Here is a 23,716-nt window from a genome sequence, read left to right as displayed (position 1 = left end):
ATGAGTTCACATAAAGGCATTTGTAGAGATTTCCCCTTCAGGTGGAGCTAGTCTATGGTAGATCCGGGCTTTGATGTTGTGGCAGGATGAAAAGTATAAGACACGATGGATCCAATCACACTTTCATACATTGTAATACTCCCAAAATGCATTCCTAACGCTGACTCTCTGCTGCTCTCCAATCACGGAGATGTAAAGTACCTATTGAACCCGGCCCAGAACCCCCTTGTCTATCCTTCTACAAACACACGGCTATTTACCCTCTTATAGTTTGCATTTTAATTACTATAACAGAAATTTTCCAAAGTTTTCTGAGGGAGCGAGCACAAAGTGTCTGTTGTCTGGAGTGAGTGCACTGGCTGACGGAGTAGACTGAGGGGCTCTCGAGTTGAGGTTCTCTGGTGCCTGACCGCAGCCTCTGAATCCATTTCCCATTTTTTATGCTGAAAAGATATGGAAAAGAAGCCACATCTGGGGTATAGTCCAGGAGCAACAAGAATCCCAGCAGGTGTTCCCCTCTGCCTGCTATTCTTGGACTTTTTATAACCTCTATGATTTTCAATTTAAAATAATAAATTACATTTTTCTCCGGCAGAAACTGGAGTATGGAGCATGTATGTGTGTGGGGGAGCCTACTGGGCGATTCTGGCCCTCCAAAGACTCCAAAGCTAAATATACTGGAGGTGTCACCCACAACAATCACTCACATAGTTATGTAGCAATCATCATGGTATATAGTTACATAATAATCTGGAAAGCCACCAAGTGCAGTTATTATCCTACAGTGTTGATCCAGAAGAAGGTCAAACAACCCCAACTGATCTTTTCCATTTCCTTCTGACTTATTTTATAACAATTAGAATCTTAGGAAAAAGTATCTACCCTTCAAAATTAATTTAATGAATCCACCATCAACACATTTAGTATCAAAGAGTCCTTTAGCCTCACTGCTCTTACAGTAAAGAATTCCTATCTATGACTGTGAAACCTATTTTCTTTTAAAGTCTCACTGCTTACAGTTACACCTCTGTCCATCTCAGGATCTGTCCACAGCAGTACCAAATCCCTATAGAAAACCTCTTCTGCTCTGAACAGTTCCTGACATGGACAGAGGTGGCAGCAGAGAGCACTGTGTCCGACTGAAAAGAATACACTACTTCCTGCAGGACATACAGCAGCTGAAAAGTACTAGAAGACTGAAGATTTTTAAATAGAAGTAAATTACAAATTTATATAACTTTCTAACACTAGTTGAAAAAAGATTACCAGAGTACCTCTTTAACTAAACTTTATCAATCCATATATCATAAAAAATAAAGTCCTCTTACCTTCTGGTAGATAGACTAAGAGTCACGTCATTGTCTATTTTTATTCTTTCCTTCTTTTTTTATCCCTTTTACTCTTCTTTCTCTGCTTCATTCTAGTTTGGGGTCAGTTGTCAGTCAATACCCAGATTGGTCCTATACCTGCTGTATCTTCTCAGGTTTCTAGATCCTTATATTATGTGGAGTATTCCGAGTATGACCATGAGTGCTGAGGAATATTCATTCTGTATGACACCCTGAAGCTATGAATTACAATCTTGTTCACCTTTCTAGATGTCTAATGCCCAAACACATTAGATAAATGTTGGCACTGTTGTCTGGCATCATCTCTTTCTGTTCCCTTTAGTGGAAAAGCATGTACACTCCGCCAATCTGAGCATGCATGTATACAAAGAGATTAGGTGGAACAAATGTCAGCCGGGAGAATTCTATGCATCTACCCTTAAAATGTTCATTACATTTTGATTCTGGAAAAAAAAAAATCATTATTAACTAGGAATGGATACAAACTCTAAGTTTTAAAACTTTGTCATACACATTACACTGGAGGGAGCTGTCTGTGTCAGTAGTGCGTAGCTGTAGCACATGTAAAAGTGCGAGTGGTGATTGACAGTTATCCCTGCTCGCTCTGCTACTACTGTGCTGGGCTGCAGCGCTCTGGACAAAGACAGCTCCACCCAGTGTAATGTCTATTCTAATGGTAACTGTCATATATAGACATCAGGGAAGGCTGCAGCACTAGTGACACAGAAAGCTCCCCCCAGTGTAATGTATATTTTAATGGTAACTATCATATATAGACATCAGGGAAGGCTGCAGCACTAGTGACACAGACAGCTCCCCCCAGTGTAATGTCTATTCTAATGGTAACTGTCATATATAGACATCAGGGAAGGCTGCAGCACTAGTGACACAGACAGCTCCCCCCAGTGTAATGTCTATTCTAATGGTAACTGTCATATATAGACATCAGGGAAGGCTGCAGCACTAGTGACACAGACAGCTCCCCCCAGTGTAATGTCTACTCTAATGGTAACTGTCATATATAGACATCAGGGAAGGCTGCAGCACTAGTGACACAGACAGCTCCCCCCAGTGTAATGTATATTTTAATGGTAACTGTCATATATAGACATCAGGGAAGGCTGCAGCACTAGTGACACAGAAAGCTCCACCCAGTGTAATGTCTATTCTAATGGTAACTGTCATATATAGACATCAGGGAAGGCTGCAGCACTAGTGACACAGAAAGCTCCACCCAGTGTAATGTCTATTCTAATGGTAACTGTCATATATAGACATCAGGGAAGGCTGCAGCACTAGTGACACAGACAGCTTCCCCCAGTGTAATGTATATTCTAATGGTAACTGTCATATATAGACATCAGGGAAGGCTGCAGCACTAGTGACACAGACAGCTCCCCCCAGTGTAATGTATATTCTAATGGTAACTGTCATATATAGACATCAGGGAAGGCTGCAGCACTAGTGACACAGACAGCTCCCCCCAGTGTAATGTCTATTCTAATGGTAACTGTCATATATAGACATCAGGGAAGGCTGCAGCACTAGTGACACAGACAGCTCCCCCCAGTGTAATGTCTATTCTAATGGTAACTGTCATATATACACTCACCGGCCACTTTATTAGGTACACCATGCTAGTAACGGGTTGGACCCCCTTTTGCCTTCAGAACTGCCTCAATTCTTCATGGCATAGATTCAACAAGGTGCTGGAAGCTTCCTCAGAGATTTTGGTCCATATTGACATGATGGCATCACACAGTTGCCGCAGATTTGTCGGCTGCACATCCATGATGCGAATCTCCCGTTCCACCACATCCCAAAGATGCTCTATTGAATTGAGATCTGGTGACTGTGGAGGCCATTGGAGTACAGTGAACTCATTGTCATGTTCAAGAAACCAGTCTGAGATGATTCTAGCTTTATGACATGGCGCATTATCCTGCTGAAAGTAGCCATCAGATGTTGGGTACATTGTGGTCATAAAGGGATGGACATGGTCAGCAACAATACTCAGGTAGGCTGTGGCGTTGCAACGATGCTCAATTGGTACCAAGGGGCCCAAAGAGTGCCAAGAAAATATTCCCCACACCATGACACCACCACCACCAGCCTGAACCGTTGATACAAGGCAGGATGGATCCATGCTTTCATGTTGTTGACGCCAAATTCTGACCCTACCATCCGAATGTTGCAGCAGAAATCGAGACTCATCAGACCAGGCAACGTTTTTCCAATCTTCTACTGTCCAATTTCGATGAGCTTGTGCAAATTGTAGCCTCACTTTCCTGTTCTTAGCTGAAAGGAGTGGCACCCGGTGTGGTCTTCTGCTGCTGTAGCCCATCTGCCTCAAAGTTGGTCGTACTGTGCGTTCAGAGATGCTCTTCTGCCTACCTTGGTTGTAACGGTTGGCTATTTGAGTCACTGTTGCCTTTCTATCAGCTCCAACCAGTCTGCCCATTCTCCTCTGACCTCTGGCATCAACAAGGCATTTCCGCCCACAGAACCGCCGCTCACTGGATGTTTTTTCTTTTTCGGACCATTCTCTGTAAACCCTAGAGATGGTTGTGCGTGAAAATCCATGTAGATCAGCAGTTTCTGAAATACTCAGACCAGCCCTTCTGGCACCAACAACCATGCCACGTTCAAAGGCACTCAAATCACCTTTATTCCCCATACTGATGCTCGGTTTGAACTGCAGGAGATTGTCTTGACCATGTCTACATGCCTAAATGCACTGAGTTGCCGCCATGTGATTGGCTGATTAGAAATTAAGTGGTAACATGCAGTTGGACAGGTGTACCTAATAAAGTGGCCGGTGAGTGTAGACATCAGGGAAGGCTGCAGCACTAGTGACACAGACAGCTCCCTCCAGTGTAATGTATATTCTAATGGTAACTGTCATATATAGACATCAGGGAAGGCTGCAGCACTAGTGACACAGACAGCTCCACCCAGTGTAATGTCTATTCTAATGGTAACTGTCATATATAGACATCAGGGAAGGCTGCAGCACTAGTGACACAGAAAGCTCCACCCAGTGTAATGTCTATTCTAATGGTAACTGTCATATATAGGAGAGATGAATGAAGGAGTATGAGTTCGACTGCTTGGAAGCAAGACTAACGAGGTTAACCTAGAGTGTTCCTATACCCTAAGGAAAAACAGGAAAATGTAGAAAGAAAGGTGTAGGTCCTCTAGTTAGAAATGCAAGTTGATAAGGTTAAACAGTAATCAATTTAATTTGGTAAAATGAGGTCACTGAGGTTTATAACAGACATAAAATATTAGTCATACATAACATAAAAAGATGCGCAGATAATTATATGCGCAGTAGTGTAGTTAAAAATGGTTAAAAAATCACGAGTCAGGAAAGCATAGTAAAGTTCATAGACTCGATGTGTCCGTTTTGCTTGTTGTTGCGTATTAAACAAGATTAGAGTGTAGAAATACTGTGAGCTAGTTCATCAGAGTATGCAATATGTTAGATTGTTGCTCAAATCGTCAGCACGGTGTGATACGTACTGTGCTGTAGCGATTAGTATAGACTTGCAACTGTTATATCGCTTATTAGCAGATCAATAATCCACCATCAATTGAATAGTAAATGTAGTATGGTGTATGTACACCACTCACCGGTCCTTTGTGTGGCTGGCAGTCTGGAGTCCTGATCGGGCATAGGTTTGCAATGCAGGCGGCCGGGTTGTCTCCTGGAGAGATGAGGCAGAGTTGTTGGTCACTTCTGTGTCAGATAGTGATGGGCGCTCAGCGCTGAAGTCCGCTCAGTATTTAGCGGGATTCTGGTCACGCGCATGCGTGATGGCTGCTGTTGCCCGCGGGACCTCGTGCGAAGATGGCGCCAAATTTGAAACTCTTGCAAGTTTGTATTGTAGTTATACGTGGACCCGGTGAGTTGCTGATGTTCCATGGAAGGCAGGGCTTCGTAAGCTACGTAGCAATCACGGCTGTTGTTGCAAATATGCAACAACGGCCGTGATTATTATGTAGCTTACGTAGTGTGAACATAGTTTAAAGGGGTATTCCGCCCATGCCCTTGAAAAAAAAAAGTTAAAAAAACTTCCTGTTTTTTGATACCCTTCCCACACCACTCCTCAGTGCATTCATTGCTTTATTCTAAGTTTTCATTTGTATTGTAGAAGGGGCTGGCCAGCAAATTACATCTCCTGGTACGTTGTGAGCCATCTTTATTAGTCTAAAGTCAATTGCACTCCATTCTTCCAGAGGATTTTCATTCTGCTGCCAGATTATAGTGCTATAGCCTTAGAAAAGTAGTAAACTTCGCTGATGTGAATGAATAGATAAATAATATAGACACCATACTTACCTGTCCATGCTTCCCCAGGTGCCCTCCAGCGGTGTCTCTGGGTTTCCAGCTTAGTGATGACGGCCTGCCTATCCAAATACTGCTCTGTCCCACCGCTGCCAGTGATTGGCCAAGCGGGTTGTCATTCAGCTAGGAACCCAGAGAAACTGACGGTACCGAGGGGAACACGGACAGTTAAAAACGGTCTCTTTATTATACACACTTTTTTATCTGCTTCATTATAGTTACCTGTCAGCGCTCCCCCCCCATGCCCTCTGGCTGTGTCAGGTTCCCAGCTGGGTGATTGAACGTTCAGCTAATCTCTGCACCGCAGCCAGTGCTTGGCTGAGCAAGCTATAAATATATATATATATATATATATATATATATATATATATATATATATATATATATATATATACATACAGGGGTGTAGCTAGAATTCATGGGGCCCCATAGCAAAAAAATTTAAGGGACCCCCCTCCCCTAAGCACAACACAAAGCACTGTGTGTGTGTATATATATATATATGCATCTGCACATTTTCCTACTTGATTGCCAGCTGGAGAACAGAGGTCAGGGGTTATCAGAGCAGTGAAACAGAGATCTCTGTCTTCTGTTTGTTAACCATTTTTTTGTGTTGCAGCATATAAGTAAACATTGGGTCACTTACACGCTGCAATACATAAGTGGTTAAGCAGAAGGACACACGCTCTTACCTTCTCCTCCGGGCCCCCCCTCCTGCACGGGCCCCATAGCAACTGCCTACCCTGCCTCTATGGTAGCTACGCCCATGTATATATATATATATATATATATATATATATATATATATATATAGAGTCTATTACTACTGAACGTTACATTGTTATAATTGTGAGTGTAATACCCTTTTAGGTTACAAACACACTTGGTGGGTCTGCAGCGAGTCTCCATGCTGCGTTTTTGCAGCGAGACTCGCTGCAGATCCAGGCCCTATACTTTTAATGGCAGACCAACACGCAGCAGGGATGTACATCCCTGCTGCGAGTTTGTCTGCAGCCCACCCCATTAACCCCCCGGCCGCCGGAGCTGATACTTCACCTGATCCCGGCTCCGGCGGTTCCTGATGTCTTCAGCAAGCCGGAGCGGGGACCAGGTGAAGTATATGCTCCAGCCAGCCGCCCGCACGCCCCCCCGCAGCCCCGGCCGCCCGATCGCCCCCCCCCCCGCAGCACCGATCGCACGCCCCTCCCCCGCAGCACCGATCGCACGCCCCCCCCCCCCGCAGCACCGATCGCACGCCCCCCCCCCCCCCCCGTGGCACCGATCGCACGCCCCCCCGCAGCCCCGGCCGCTCGATCGCCCCCCGGCAGCACCGATCGCCCACCTGCAGCCCCCATCGGGGGGGGGGGGGGGCGATCGGGCGGCTGGGGCTGCAGGGGGGCGTGCGAGCAAACGGTGCTGCGGGGGGGTGTGCGATCGGTGCTGCGGGGGGGGGGGGGGGGCATTGGGGGGGGGGGCGTGCGATCGGGCGGCCGGGGCTGCGGGCGGCTGGCTGGAGCATATACTTCACCTGGTCCCCGCTCCGGCTTGCTGAAGACATCGGGAACCGCCGGAGCCGGGATCAGGTGAAGTATCAGCTCCGGCGACCGGGGGGTTAATGGGGAGGGCTGCAGACAAACTCGCAGCAGGGATGTACATCCCTGCTGCGTGTTTGTCTGCCATTAAAAGTATAGGGCCGGGATCTGCAGCGAGTCTCGCTGCAAAAACGCAGCATGGAGACTCGCTGCAGACCCGCCAAGTGGGTTTGTAACCTTAATATGTTATATTATTTGCTTTTGCAAAGGTCCATATGATTCTCCACTCACAATATACAGAATTACAGAGACATCTATCCTTCTAGATCCCTTCCCCATCTATATGAACATATAAAGGTGACAGGACTGACGTCGATCTATAAGGTCCGTCCACCTCCCTCCATTGCTGCATTTGGCCCCACACGTTGTGCTATTTTTAACATGATTAAAGGGATTTCTGCAGGAAATCATCTGTAATAGAAAATAAATACATGAAAACCTATTTATTGTCCTCCAGGGACATATTAGTTAATAGGACTGAGGAACATTGTATGAGGCTGGACCATGTGAACAGTGAGATCAGGATTATGATTCAGGACGGGGATCCTTGGTTACAGTACAACAACCATCAACAGTGATGGAACAGATGAAGATGGATGGCAACTAAATGTAGCCTAATATAGTGTAATGTATCATCTGTATATAGCACGTATGATGGGCGATCCCACTGCCGGAAAGATGTGGGCGAAATGATTGAGGATAATAAACTATAAATCACGTCTAAATACTTCAAATATACATATATACCGATCACACATACACTAAAGGACAAGAGAGGAGAATAAAAGCCACTGTCTAGTGACAATGACGCCTGTCAGGGTGTGAGGGATATAACGCAGCAAGTGATCAGTCAGTTCTTGAGGGTGATGCATTAAATGGATACCAGCAAGTCCTAGTACCTGTGGTTACCTGGATACCAGTGAGGCCTAGTACCTGTGGTTACCTGGATACCAGTGAGGCCTAGTGCCTGTGGTTACCTGGATACCAGTGAGGCCTAGTACCTGTGGTTACCTGGATACCAGCAAGTCCTAGTACCTGTGGTTACCTGGATACCAGTGAGGCCTAGTACCTGTGGTTTCCTGGATACCAGTGGGGCTTAGTACCTGTGGTTACCTGGATACCAGTGAGGCCTAGTACCTGTGGTTACCTGGATACCAGCAAGTCCTAGTACCTGTGGTTACCTGGATACCAGTGAGGCCTAGTACCTGTGGTTACCTGGATACCAGCAAGTCCTAGTACCTGTGGTTACCTGGATACCAGTGAGGCCTAGTACCTGTGGTTACCTGGATACCAGTGAGGCCTAGTACCTGTGGTTACCTGGATACCAGTGAGGCCTAGTACCTGTGGTTTCCTGGATACCAGTGGGGCTTAGTACCTGTGGTTACCTGGATACCAGTGATGACTAGTGCCCAGGTGCTCCAGGTGCTTTATACAATGATCCAGGGAACCATATCAGCCCAAACGGGCTGATTGGTTCCCTTTAAAAAAAAAATTAAAAAATATTCAGTGTAAAAAAGTGGACGGGCACTGTGGGTTTTTCAGCACACATGACACTAGTGCTGCCGCCTTAGCCCTTGCCAGGTACTGCAGCTGCTATTTGAGTTATCAGTATCACCTGAACAGGGACACACTGGGCTTACTTCATACCTCCCAACCGTCCCGGATCCAGCGGGACAGTCCCGATTTCGGGGTTCTGTCCCGCTGTCCCGGAACGGGCCTCAAGTGTCCCGCTTCCCAAAACATACCTGTCTCTTTAACTGCGACTGCTCTTGGTGAGCGCTCGCAGATGCGGGGCTGTGCACTGGTCGCTCTAGTGGCCGGAAGCTGCATTCTGCTTCCGGTCACAAGAGGTCTCTCTCATCCCCTGCGTTCCGGCGCAAAGCAGGAGAGTGACGTCCCCAGCAGAGCCGAGAGGAAGGAGACGCTGCTGCTGGAGGGCTGAAGAACAGAACTGCAGTAAGTATGTCATTATTCCAGGGATGGTGGGGGAGGCTAGCTGACAGGGAAGGGGTTGGACATAGTGAGGGGTCCCTGGGGGGGGTGCCGCTGCTGCCACACACTGACCACTGACTGACACTGAAGGCCATCTGACACTCAGCAGCTGCGGCCTTCAGTATCAGTCAGTGGCCACTGACAGGTCACATGCTCTGTCCCTTTCAAAGTCCTGAGCAGGCAGCTCACATACCGCCCAGCCCCCGAAGCTCTTATCTCCGGCCCCGCGGCACTGGCATTCATCTTCCCCCCTGCTTATCTTTCCCACTGCTGCTGATGAGGTCACCTGTCCGGGACAAGCAGGAGAGAAGAGAGTGAAGGGGCCTGGACATAGGAGCTGTGTGTGAGGTGTGCAAGTAGCCACTACGGGGGAGAAATCCACTGCTGTGCTGCCATGTGAGTATCCTTTTCTATTTTTCTGGTACACAGGGGGCTTTACTTAGATAGGTAGATAGATAGACCATCTATCTATCTACCTACCTATCTCTATCTATCCATCCATCTATCTATCTCCTACCTATCTGTCTATCTATTATCTATCTATCTATCTATCTATCTATCTATCTATCTATCTATCTATTATCTATCTCCTATCCATCTATCTATCTATCTCCTATCTATCTATCTCCTATCTATCTATCTATCTATCTATCTATCTATCTATCTATCTATCTATCTCCTATCTATCTATCTATCTATCTATCTATCTATCTATCTATCTCCTATCTATCTCCTATCTATCTATCATCTATCTATCTATCTATCATCTATCTATCTATCTATCTATATCTATCTATCATCATCTCTATAGATAGATAGGAGATAGATAGATAGATAGATAGATAGGAGATAGATAATAGATAGATAGATAGATGGATAGGAGATAGATAATAGATAGATAGATAGGAGATAGATAATAGATAGATAGATAGGAGATAGATAATAGATAGGAGATAGATAATAGATAGATAGATAGGAGAGAGATAGAGAAAGAAGTTTTTATTCCATCAACATGCAAAGCATTAACAAATAGTGCAGCACAGCAAACAGTCACAAACGCTACGTTTCGGCGAGTCTATCACCATTTTGAAGTGTGAAAATGGCGATCGACTCGACCAAAACGTCGCGTTTATGACTTATTTAGGGGTGTGTCTTGTGATTTAGGGGCGTGTCTTTGGGTGGGTTAGGGGCGTGTCTTTGGGTGGGGTTAGGGGCGTGTCCATGTCCCTCTTTCCTCTCACCTAAAGTTGGGAGGTATGGCTTACTTGTGTCATGGCTGGTGGCTGTGGCCTCCCTGGTAGCTGCTTACCTATCACATACTGGTCCCTGTCCCTCTCCTCACAGAGTCCTCACTCACTTCCTGACATGCTCAGTCAGCACACACTGCACCCTGCTGCTCATACATTGTATGGCTGCAGACAGGGAGAGGTGACCGCCCAGAAGGTGATTAACCCTTTGTTACCCAGCACCAGAAAATCTATCTCCAGTTCCGCTGCAGACATTAGGCAGGAAGATAGATTAATGGTGCGTTCACACCTACAGGATCTGCAGCTGATTTTCTGCAGCAGATTTCATTTAAATAACTGAACACAGCATCAAATCTGCTGCAGATCCTATAGGTGTGAACGCACCCTAAAGGAGGTTATCCCTTCCACACCAAAGCATACTGAGGTAATGCACCTGTGGCTGCCTAGGTAACCATGAGGCCTATTACATGTGGTTACCTGGATACCAGTGAGACCTAATACCTGTGTTTACCTGGACACCAGTGGGGCCTAGTGCCTGTGGTTACCTGGATACCAGTTAGGCCTAATACCTGTGGTTGCCTGGATACCAGTGAGGCCTAGTATCTGTGGTTGTCTGCATAGCAGTGATGACTAGTACCTGTGGTTGCCTGGATACCAGTGAGGCCTAGTACCTGTGGTTGTTTGAATACCTGTGCAGTATAATGTGAGGAGGAGAGTCTATAAGGACGCCAACTTGAGGATTTATTCAAGGCACAAGGAGGCCCCCAGGTGAGTTGTGGGTTCAAATGTTTTTAGTGCATTTTAGTAAACGTGGAGGATGTTCTCATTTAGCTTGAACTATTGATATATCTATATGTATAGCTACAGTATATATATATATGAAGAGGTATATTTTTCTTGGATTACTGATATGAGAAACAATTGGTTTGTATTCTTGGTTATAAACCTTGGGGTATGTTCACTTACATTTAAATTTCATTGCGATAATACAATCAAGGACGGCTGGACAGCAATAAATGTGAACCAATCACTCAAATTTTCCCGGTAACACTACCAGCAGGGCCCGAAAGACTAAAACGTTGCCTTACCTTGTGTTTTGTGTCTTCTGTAGGAACGTTAGCCGCTAAAACTACTGTAAGGGTAGCTTCACACGTACCGGATCCGCAGCAGATTTCATGCTGCGAGTTTGCAGGGAAATCTGCTGTGGATCCTGGTACAGGAAAGGTTTACGGGGTTACATATCCGCAGCGGAATTTTCATTCCACTGTGGATATGAAAGCCGGCCCCTTTAACCCCCCGCAGCCCCGGCCTGGAGCATACATTACCTGCTCGGCGCTGCGGCTGTGTGTAAGGCTCCTGGCTCCCCTCGCTCCCCATCAGCCAATCAGTGCACGGCAGCACTAATTGGCTGATGGGGACAGACGGGAGACGGGAGACGGGAGCCTCACACACAGCCGCGGTGCCGAGCAGGTAATTTATGCTTCGGGCGGCGGGAAGTTAAAGGGGCCGGCTTTCATATCTGTAGTGGAATGAAAATTCAGCTTGCAGCGCGAAATCCGCTGCCAATACGGTATGTGTGATTCTAACCTAAGTCTTTTATTCCAGCGCACAAAACAGGGAGAGAGACGGCAACTAGTCTTCTGGGCCGTGTCTAGTCACGACTCTCTGCCTGTCAGTACTAGTACTAGACTAGTACTAGTGGTTAGTACCAAAAGTGCTCCAGGGCATAAATTTGCACTTTTAGGCTACGACCCCACAACATCTAATTTTGGGCGTTTTACAGCCGTAGTTTTGGACAGCAGTCATTTTCCACTCAAATAACGTAATTTAAAAATAATGTGCAAAATGACGGCCATCCAAAAAGATGGGCGTCTAACAGTGTTTGGTCTCTTTCCTAGCCCTGCACCTTATCATCACAGACATTCCACATACACATCAGGCCAGATACCAAACAGGGTATGACCATAAGAGAATCTGTACCACCTACACCACCTGTGCAGTCGTATGGTCACTGTGCATGCTTACAGAGCAGTGAACAACTCTGTGGAAGTCCATGTGCTAGTGTGACTGTAACTGTGAAACTGCAAATCCCAGCACAGGCGTTTTTCCTCCTCACCAACATTTGCTCCCACAGGGCTGCTGAACAAGGCTCAGTGATGTGTTTGGGGAGGTAAAGGCTAGACCAACTGGTCTGATGCCACAGAAGAGCTGCTGTAGAGCAAATTGCTGAAAAAGTTCCTGATGTCTATGATAGAAAGGAGTCATATCACACAGGGTATGGCAGCTTACTGTGTATACTTACTGTGACCATTCAGAGTGTCTACAATGGGCTTGTGAGTGGTGGAACAGGAGCATGGGGCAGTCAAAGAGAGAGGCCTGGTGTAATCGATCACATTCTTTATCATGTGGATGGTCAGTTGCATGTGCGTCACTTACCTGGAAAAGAGATGGCACCAGGATATACTTTAGGAAGAACACAAGATGGCGGGAGCAGTGTGATGGGCAATGTTCTGCTTGAAACCTTGTGTCCTGTCATCATGTGGATGTTACAATAAAACGTACCACCTACCTAACTATTTAACACACCAAGTCCCCCTTTCATTGCATTGTGACCCCCCTAATGGTAGTGGATAATGCCCAGGGGCCACACTGCAGTCATTGTTCAAGACAAAGAGATCGAGATGGTGATCTGGCCTCCAGATTCTTACTGGAATATCTGTAGGATGTGCTAGAGAAACAAGTCCCATCCGTGGAGGCTGCACTTCACACCTTGATGTCTTGGTGCGGAAACCATAGGACCCCTTCACAAGTCTATGAAGTCCTGGTCCTCAATGGGTCAGAGGTGTCGTGGTGACACCTGTATTTATTGTTATGGCTGATCGGTGTCTGCTGAAGGCTGTTGTGACAGTAAAGAGATTATATGATGACAGTATAATGATTACCTTCCAACAACCGTGATAACAATATAATGGCTGTCTGCTAAAAATAGAATTCAATCTATAGTTCCTAATCATTTAGTAGTCAGTCAACCCTAGTGTGACTGAGGTCTATATACTGTTCTATGTGTGATTGCAACGAATAATACAATCACATTTACATCCAGGCTAATTCCATAAAGCGACTGGACAGATTTATTGGTCGGAACAGGACACGATGGGGGCGACAAGGAGAACTGTCATTTCTTGTAATGAATTCCACCTCAGAGCAGGTAAGAAGAGGTCACTGGGACACACAGAGAAACAGGAGAATAAGTCAATGAAATCCAGATGTCAGGAAGCTGCAGAAAGTTCATAAAAGCACGAAAAGTCCTCACGGGCATTCTGACGCGGCCTGGAACACTGGGGCAATTCACCCAGCAATTAGCCGGCTTCCTGAAGACTTCACTTTCCCTCCGACAACAATTGTTCTAGTTTTTTTTTCCAGGCTCCAGCGCTCATATAATTGTAGGCTTAGAGGTGACTGTAATTTTAAGGTCAGGTGCAGTTAGACTGACGCGCTGGAGGCTACTGGTCGAGCCTACTGTGCTCCATGTTCAAAGGCCAAATGTGAACCTGGATGAGAACTCAGCATGTACACCCGTCTCCTTCCGTGTCACGGAAATGAGGCAACCGGGTTGTAAATGTCTGGATATTCCAGGTCAGGTTGTGGGGGCTGGAGACAAGTGTTCAGGAATAATAAGTGTGGAGGTGTACAGTATAAATGTATACTGTCAAAGATACCATATGAGGCATGGAGTAGGCAGGGTGGTCTTCTTGTAGTAGATTTTGTAGATTTTATATATATATTGCCCAGCTGAGAAAGGAAATTATTTTTCGGCATCATATAAGAAGCATTAGGGATATTCGGTTACCACAAATATCTTATATTTGGCATGGGGTACTGTAAAAATAAATAAAGCAGCTATATATTCACCTGCCTCAATCCCCTGTGTAATGGATGGTCCAAGCACAAGGAGGTGGATGCCCTGGATCACATAGGAGTGCTAGCGTTCCTTCCCCAAGGAGGTCCTCCCACTAAGGAGGTCCAGGTTGGATGGACTTCACTGTGGGAAGCTCCCAGGTCACTACCCTAAGAGAAGGACCTAGGGGACCACCAACTGGAGAACTGAAGGAGTGCTGGAGGCCGGGACTAGATACTCTTCCTCTGTGGTAGAAATGCAGGATGCAACGTTAGGGCGTAGTTCAGACTGAAGCTGAGCTTGAACTGAGAATGGATAGAGAGCCAAATAGGTAGACGATCACTAGAAAGTGGCGGACAGCCAAGGAGCACAGACATGGTTGCTGACTGACAGACAACAACAACTGAGCAGAGAGGTGAGGAGGTGAAGACTATATACCCTCAGCAGAACATGCCAGAAGACTCCAGAGCCTGTGGGCTGTGCTTATAAATACAGGTGAATAGGCACATGCCTGCGACTAGAGGGAGCCAACTCTTCCAATAGGGCAGCTCAGAACATAGAAAGCTGAGTGAAAGGGAAATGATCACAGCACGATGTGACCCGTGTGCCATTACACCCCGCTCCTGTTCCTGACTGCTCTTATTTCCCGCTACTTTTGGTTGCTTTCATATTCCTGTGATATGTTGTCCCTACAAGAGCTGCCAATCACTTTCTGCAGTGATTACCAACCGTGGTCAGTCATTGGCTAAGAAAGCGGGACAACACATCACAGAAACATGGAAAAAACCAAGAGCAGCAGGTACTGGGAGCAGTTGCAATGGCAGCAGCAGGGGATCAGGGCAAGTGAGTATGGTTTTACAGCAAACATGTTGTACCATCAAAATTCCTCTTTAAGGTCTAAATCATCTTGTGATGTTATCGGCTTGATTCGGCAGATTATCGCTTTGTGTAAGGCCCTTAGGGGCTTGTACAATTTCGGCTTTTCGGACCACACTCTATTTTCCGTTCTGGTTTTCTATAACCATTACCATTTCTCTTTTTTGTATTATTAAAGTGATGTAGAACCTTGGATTTTTTTGGGATATGTTATTTCTACATTGGACATTTTAGGGCCCATACATGTTAGTGTTCACATTTAAAACCAGGACCTGGATAACCCTTTTAATAATCCATTATCAGACAGAATAGCCCCTGACAGGGAGACCAGAGAACATTCTGAATCTTTCCCTGGTGGTTAGAGGCCCCTTAATATTTGGATGCAATCATATGTGAACATTTTCCACTGGGTCCCTGATGGTTCAGTGGTGCAGTCACTATATTGCGAGCAGTAGAATTGTCACCAGTGGTCTAGGCTATAAGATTCATTTTGGCTAGGGGAAAGTTCAGCGGACAATCCTAACCTCTCCAGTGCCTTGATCCTGGTAATTTACTGTGACTAGTAGTAGACAATTATTTCTATTTCTTCATCTTATTGTCATGTTCCATCACTCTCTCGGTCTTTCAACTAAACTCATCTGACCCTGTAATTTCTGATATTTTTCATGGAGATTCCTTCAGGGTGATGGGGAGTGGTGACACACTTAGGCGTTAAAGAAGAACCCAAGGCGTGTCTATGTTCTGTCATACAGTCATAGTAGGAATTCCCTTTGATATGCTGTGAATTTCTTTTGGGAGGAATGCCATTATAATCTTAATCCTCTTGATCTGTAATTAGTAATTTTATAGGAAATCTATGTTATATCTACTATATATATTTATAGGTCATTTGCGTAACAGTATTGACATGAATGGAAAACTGTAAGTGGTAGAGCTCGATATGATTAGCGGCCTATGTTTCTTGGAGGTGTTTCTGGCACAACTATAGGTGTCAGTCTGTGGGAAAGGTCTTCTTCAGCTTTGCATAAATTTATACTTAAAGTTCTGTAAAACTATTCAGTCAAATCATAGCGGCGACGGGTGTGAACGGCTATTCTGCGTTTGGCTATACATATACCAATTGCCTAATCCGTGCCATCTACTGTTGTCAGAGAGTCAGGAGAGTCATACACATTGGATGGTTGGCTGATACGTCAGAAGTTGGTAGGTTCTGCCAACATTAATTTATTGTGTATGGCCAGCTTTTACCTTGCAAAATAGTAGGAAAGGGTTCCCCGGGAAACTTTGTTTCATAGAGATGTTTATAAATCTGTACAAAAAGATCCTTCTTCTATTAAGGAACCCTTAGGCCCCTAATCATATCAAGCTCTACCGTTATTCCTAATATTTAAAGATTCTATTACGACAGGGATTGTTCCACAGGACTGGCGCATAGCTAATGTGGTACCAATATTCAAGAAGGGGTCAAAGAGCGATCCTGGAAACTACAGGCCCGTAAGTCTAACATCTATAGTAGGTAAAGTATTTGAGGGGTTTGTAAGAGATGCTATACTGGAGTATCTTAATGAAAACAATCTTGTGACGCAGCATCAGCATGGATTTATGAGGGATCGATCCTGTCAGACTAATCTGATCGGCTTCTATGAAGAGGTAAGTTATAGACTGGACCTGGGGGAGGCTGTGGATGTTGTGTATCTGGACTTTTCAAAGGCATTTGATACTGTGCCGCATGAAATGTTGGTCTACAAAATGAGGATGCTGGGACTCGGGGAAAACGTATGCAAATGGGTAAGTAACTGGTTGTGTGATAGAAAACAGAGGGTGGTCATTGATGGAACATATTCAGATTGGGTTTTAGTTACTAGTGGGGTACCACAGGGGTCAGTGTTGGGTCCACTTCTTTTTAATATTTTTATTAATGATCTTTATGAGGGGCTACAGAGCAGAATCTCCATTTTTGCAGATGATACTAAACTGGGTAAAGTAATCACCACAGAGGATGATAATATCATATTACAGAGGGATTTGGAGAAGCTAGAGGCTTGGGCAGTGAAATGGCAAATGAAGTTTAATGTGGATAAATGTAAGGTTATGCATTTGGGCCATAGAAATAATAAGTACAGTTATGTGCTAAATAATAAAACACTGGGTAAAACTACTTCCGAAAAGGACCTGGGGGTATTGGTGGACAGTAAACTCAACTTTAGTGATCAGTGCAAGGAAGCAGCTGCCAAGGCTAATAAAATAATGGGATGCATCAAAAGAGACATAGATGCTAAGGATGAGAACATAGTTTTGCCTCTTTATAAATCACTGGTCAGACCACACATGGAATACTGTGTACAGTTTTGGGCACCGGTATATAAGAAGGACACAGCTGAACTAGAGCGGGTGCAGAGGAGGGCAACAAAGGTCATTAAGGGAATGGGTGGGTTACAGTACCAGGACAGGTTATCAAGCTTGGGGTTATTTACGCTAGAAAAAAGATGTCTTAGGGGCGATCTGATCACAATGTACAAATATATGAATGGACAGTATAGAGATCTTTGTAGTGGTCTTTTTACTCCTAGGTCTGTAACCATGACAAGGGGGCATCCTCTACGTCTAGAGGAAAGAAGATTTTATCATCAGCATCGACGCAGGTTCTTTACTGTACGAGCGGTAAGACTGTGGAAGTCTCTGCCACATGATGTTGTCATGGCCGATTCATTAAATAAGTTCAAGGGAGGCCTGGATGCTTTTCTTGAACAATATAATATTACAAATTATGGGCATTAGATTTCCGGTGATACGTTATTCCAGGGATTGTTCTTCCCTTCTTGCCTTCCCTGGATCAACACAGTAGGGTTTCCCTAGGTTGAACCTGATGGACTCTTGTCTTCTTTCAACCTTATTTACTATGTTACTATGCTACTATGTTACTTAAATAATAGTTACATTATCATTATGATACTTAATGTACAGAAAAGTGCTCAGCACTAAAGGATTAAAGGATAAGTTCAGCCCCAGATAAATTTTGACAGGCAGCAGGGGCAGGGGCGAGAGTAACAATGAAGCAAGTTGGGATGATGTCACGATTCCAGGGAGAATGCCAGGCTGATGGACAGCCCACTCAGCCAAACAGTGACTGCAGAGGCGTCCCGCTCCAACCACTTACTGGCAGAATGACCAGTCCATTAGCTGGGTTGTGATGTCAGCAGCGCTGGAGATACCGGAGTCTGGTGGGGGTCCCAGGGTAATGATCCAGCGCTGAAGAGATACAGGTAGAGGTGAGTTAATACCCCTTGTTATTTTCCCTTGTGCCCCTGCAATTTAAAGTAAAACAGAGGAGGCCAGACTTCTCCTTTAATAGAGGTCTTTCAGGACTTGTTTGAGTAAGCAACATAGGTGTGTCTGTTAGATCTGTCCCTGAACTTAAAAAAAAAGCAAAATACAAGATGCCATCACTTACAGGGCACAATGACCAAAACAGAAGACGTGTTTGGAGCTGGAAACGGTCTTAAGAAATGGTGGAGGTAGGGGACCTAGTCAATTATGACAATAAAGGGCTCACCTAGTTTGGCTGCTTCTTTTAGGCTACAGAAAAGTCTATACATGATATAACAGATGAATACATATCTGCATAGAGTTCTGTTAACCCCCAGATATTTTTCTGTTATGTTATAATATTCTATAAAGTTCTGCACATTATAATATTTTGCAATCATTATAGGACTTTACCTATCTAGTCCGGAAGATGAGTATCTGTTGGTGTGCAAAAGCCACGTTGAAACCTGTTGAGTTATTCATGTTTTTCACAATGATATATGTCCGTCACTTCTTCTTATAGGTGGATACAATGGAATGTAACCTAAGGAATTATTTGTTTAATGAAATCAATTGTGTGGGAGCGGTGGTGTAACTAGGCCCCAGAGAAAACTATGGACTGGGCCTTCCACCCTCACCAAAGCACATAGACTAGCAGGTAGTGGTGACTCTAGCTATCACCCAGCTGGTCCAGGCCGTAACCAGCATAAACAGAGCAGCCCGCGAGGTCCATCCGTCCCCCTCTTAACCGAACAACCATCTGCTGCATTTTTATTCAATCCAAAGTAATCCATAGCCTTAATTGTTACTTCTCTGCAGAATGACCTGTAGGTAAGTGTTGGGATTTAGAGACATCGGGGGAGATTTATCAAACATGGTGTAAAGTGGCTCAGTTGCCCCTAGCAACCAATCAGATTCCACCTTTCATTTTCCAGAGAGTCTGTAAGGAATAAAAGGTGGAATCTGATTGGTTGCTAGGGGCGGCTGAGCCAGTGTCACTTTACACCATGTTTTGATAAATTTTACTAAAGAATATCTTAAAACATATAGGGGAAGATGTGTGGCCGATTAACAATAGTTTTTCTGGCTTAAAACAATGTAGTCAGCTGATAAACAAGCTTGTTTGTCACCTGATCACTGGCATTATTAAATATTTTTCTTGCTTATATAACGCACAATTGCTATTCCTACAGTGCCATCTGTTTTATTCCAGCACAGATGCATCCATGTACAGTATTTCGTTATTGTTACTGGGTCATGTGATCACCAGTATGACTCTTAATGTGCTTAATGTGTTAGAAAATGTGGTCTGACCTGGGTTGGCTGACTTGCTGTAAACTACAGGATGACAAACTCACCTATCAGACCCCCCCCCAATCCGGTTCTGTATGCTGCTATGTCTTTGGAATCAGGATATATAGTAATTAGACACCTTCCCTGAGGCTGTTGTGTTTTTGCTGTTTTTGCCATGACTTCCCCAAAATCGCAGCAAAACAGTACTGTTTCCCCCTATCATTCTGCACTCCATACCTTGCAATGAAAATGTGAAAACAGAATGTTAGAAATCTTTGCTAATTTATTGAAAAGGAAGTTGAAGCCTCTTTGGCAGCAATTCCGGTATCCATTCTTTTTGGGTAAGAGAACACAAGTTTTGCACACTTGCATTTTAGGATTTTCTACTAATCTTTGAAAATCCTCTAAAGCTCTGTCAGGTTGGATGGGGACCATCAGTGGATGTTTTTTCATTATGATCAAGGCCAGAGCTGGCTGGGCCACTCATGGGCTACTCATGTGTTGTTGTGGCTGTGTGTTTGGGGTCGCTCTCCTGTTGGAGCGGTCCAATCTGAGGTTCAGAGTGCTCTGGATCAGTTGATCAGTAAGAATATATCTGTACTTTGCTCCATTCAGTTTTCCCTTACCCGTGACTGGTCTCCCAGTCCCCCCATGACATAATCTTGCCACCACCAGGCTTCACTGTAGGGATGGTATTGGGCAGGTGATGCCCATTGCCTGGTTTCCTCCATACATGAATGCATTGTAAATGTTCCGTTTTCTTGCAGCGCCTCTGCAGGTTACATGTGCTGGGTCTTCCAGTGTCTTTCATGGATCCAATGGAAAGCCCAGGAAATCCATTTATAAAGGAGGTCACTATATGAAGACAAATATCAATTTATTCTACTGCCAAGAGTCTATCCCATTACTCCATTATCCTATGTGTTTGGAGTATAACATTGGCTTGTTGTGTTTGGTATTTATAAACCCCAGAATCCCTAGCGATGAGCGTGTAAGACTTTGATTCTAGTGAATTCAATGTGTACAGGATTAAGTGTGCTTCCCATGATGTCTTCCATGGACACAACAAGTATCTGAGCTCTGAAAAGAGCTACTGAGCCGAAGCTTTCCTGCCATAACACAGCATCTATCTACAGCCGCCCCACCTCGTCTGCTATCATTTCTGTAAGACATGTGATTAATTTATCTCAGTGCATCACAATAGTTATGACTTTAAAGGGATTTGTTTGAGGAAGTATATTATATCTGAGAAAACATCTGAGGGAACATTCCCAGATTCTCACCCATGGAAACGACTTTTCGGATATATGGAGCTTGTGATATCCTGCATGTTGTCTATACACCACAAGCTTGTCTCACCTACCCAAGGAATCAGTGGATCTTCAGAAGATGCTACTTATTCGGTGTCCACATTGGATGGATCTTCAGTTTAAAGCCACAGAGAACCATGGGAATATTTTGTAGAGAATAAATGCATCCCACCTTGTTCAAGATTCTAAACAAACCCAGAAGCCTATGGAGACTAGTTATCAATAAATCTTAATATTACTATAATCCATATCTTCTGTCTTGACCCCACCAAAATGACCATATAATATGATCTATTATATTATATATCACCTAATATAGTTAATCTCATAGCACTCTAAATAAATATTTTTGCAACTACACACACACACACACACACACACGTATATCTTAAAAATGTAAATGTATAAAGCAGGGGTGGGGAACCTTTTCCATGTCGAGGGCCAGTCGGGCATTAATAAAATCATTCGAGGGCCACATACCGTGTGCGGCAGTTAGTAGCGTGTTTGTAGCACCTTGGGCAAAGCAAGGTATTGTTCCCCCAGTGCCCCTGCTATTGTAGTTAACCCCCAGTGCCTGTCCCTTGTAGTCTAGTTAACCCCCCAGTCATGTCCCTGGTAGCCTAGTTAACCCCCAGTAATGCCTTTGGAAGGCCTAGTTAACCCCCCAGGCATGTCCCTGGTAGCTTAATTAACCCCCCAGGCATGTCCCTGGTAGCTTAATTAACCCCCCAGGCATGTCCCTGGTAGCTTAATTACCCCTCCCCCGCCCCCAGTCATGTCCCTGGTAGCTTAATTAACCCCCCAGGCATGTCCCTGGTAGCTTAATTACCCCTCCCCCGCCCCCAGTCATGTCCCTGGTAGCCTAGTTACCCCCCCCCCAGGCATGTCCTTGGTAGCCTAGTTAACCCCCCCAGTCATGTCCCTGGTAACCTAGTTAACCCCCCAGTCATGTCCCTGGTAGCCTAGTTAACCCCCCCAGTTATGTCCCTGGTAGCCTAGTTAACTCCCCCCAGTCATGTCCCTGGTAACCTAGTTTAACCCCCCCCAGTCATGTCCCTGGTAGCCTAGTTAACCCCCCCCCAGGCATGTCCCTGGTAGCCTAGATAACCCCCCCAGTCATGTCCCTGGTAGCCTAGTTAACCCCCCAGTCATGTCCCTGGTAGCCTAGTTAACCCCCCAGTCATGTCCCTGGTAGCCTAGTTACCCCCCCCCCCCCCCCCCAGTCATGTCCCTGGTAACCTAGTTAACCCCCCCAGGCATGTCCCTGTCGCCTAGTTAACCCCCATAAGTCATGTCCCTGGTAGCCTAGTGAACCCCCCCAGTCATGTCCCTGGTAGCCTAGTTAACCCCCCCAGTCATGTCCCTGGTAGCCTAGTTACCCCCCCCCCCAGTCATGCCCCTGGTAGCCTAGTTAACCCCCATCAGTCATGTCCCTGTTGCCTAGTTAACCCCCATAAGTCATGTCCCTGGTAGCCTAGTTAACCCCCAAATAAAAAAAATAAACATCCCACTCACCTTTCCTCCGCTTCCACGCTGTCCAGGTCCTCTTCTCTCCCCTCTAGCCTGTGCCTGTCTTCTCCTGCAGGCGGCGCGCGATGAAATCACGTCATCGCGCGCGGCCCACAGGAGACAGAAGACGTGCGCTGCTCTAGTGGGGAAGGAGCCGGCACAGACAACATCCTCCTGGCAGCTGTCACAGACACCGGAGGATGTTGTGTGCGCTGGCTCCTTCCCCTCCAGTGCTGCGCGTGTCACAGGGGAGCCACGGGCCGCATCAGGAGGTCTCAGGGGCCGGAGGTTCCCCACCCCTGGTATAAAGCTATAGTGTATATTATATAAACATCTGTAGTATATCTAACTATACCCCAGCCAGACCACTGATTTTAGAGCAGAGTGCTGGTCGGTAACCTAGTCTTTGTTAACATTGTGACTGCACCATGTAGTGGAAGTATATGGTGGGAGGATTTCCTGGCTTACCATGGGCAGTTTACACCACTTGTGTCTTAAAGCATAACTATCATTTCAGGGTCATCTTTTTGATAACAATAAATATCTGTAGTACAAGCGATTTTAACCCCTTAAAGACAGAGCCAATTTAGATTTTTGCACTTCCGTTTTTTTCCTCCTTGTGTTTAAAAGGCCATAGCAGTTGCATTTTTTTTTACCTAGAACCCCACATGAGCCCTTATTTTTTGTGCCACTAATTGTACTTTGCAATGACAGGCTGAAGTTTTTCATCAAGTACACTGCGAAACCAGAAAAAAAATAAATGTGTGTGAAATAAAAAAAAAAAAAAAACGCATTCCGTTTATTTGGGGGTATTTGTTTTTACGCCCTTTGCCCTGGAGTAAAACTGACTTGTTATATATGTTCCTCAAATCGTTACGATTACAACGATATGTAACATGTATAACTTTTATATTATGTGATGCTTGAAAAAAATTCAAACCATTGTTAACAATCATTCCTCAAAACCTCTCCATTCCCAGGCTTATAGCGCTT

The 23,716-nt window shown here is 45.1% G+C and overlaps 1 long non-coding RNA gene across 1 annotated transcript; it reads right to left on the bottom strand.

Annotated features, from left to right (window-relative positions):
- Nucleotides 1-340: 340 nt before the first annotated feature.
- On the bottom strand, nucleotides 341-11,070 carry LOC138796677 (uncharacterized). The gene is made up of 4 exons (XR_011363784.1): nucleotides 11,043-11,070; nucleotides 4,986-5,059; nucleotides 1,329-1,792; nucleotides 341-443 (listed from the first exon to the last, which is right to left on the bottom strand). It is a non-coding gene; the product is annotated as an uncharacterized lncRNA (long non-coding RNA).
- Between the last annotated feature and the right edge of the window lie 12,646 nt (nucleotides 11,071-23,716).

This window comes from Dendropsophus ebraccatus, chromosome 7, assembly GCF_027789765.1.
Source record: "Dendropsophus ebraccatus isolate aDenEbr1 chromosome 7, aDenEbr1.pat, whole genome shotgun sequence".
NCBI lineage: Eukaryota > Metazoa > Chordata > Amphibia > Anura > Hylidae > Dendropsophus > Dendropsophus ebraccatus.
The sequence above is the reverse complement of the archived record's forward strand: the minus strand, read 5'-3'. Positions and strand labels throughout refer to the sequence as shown.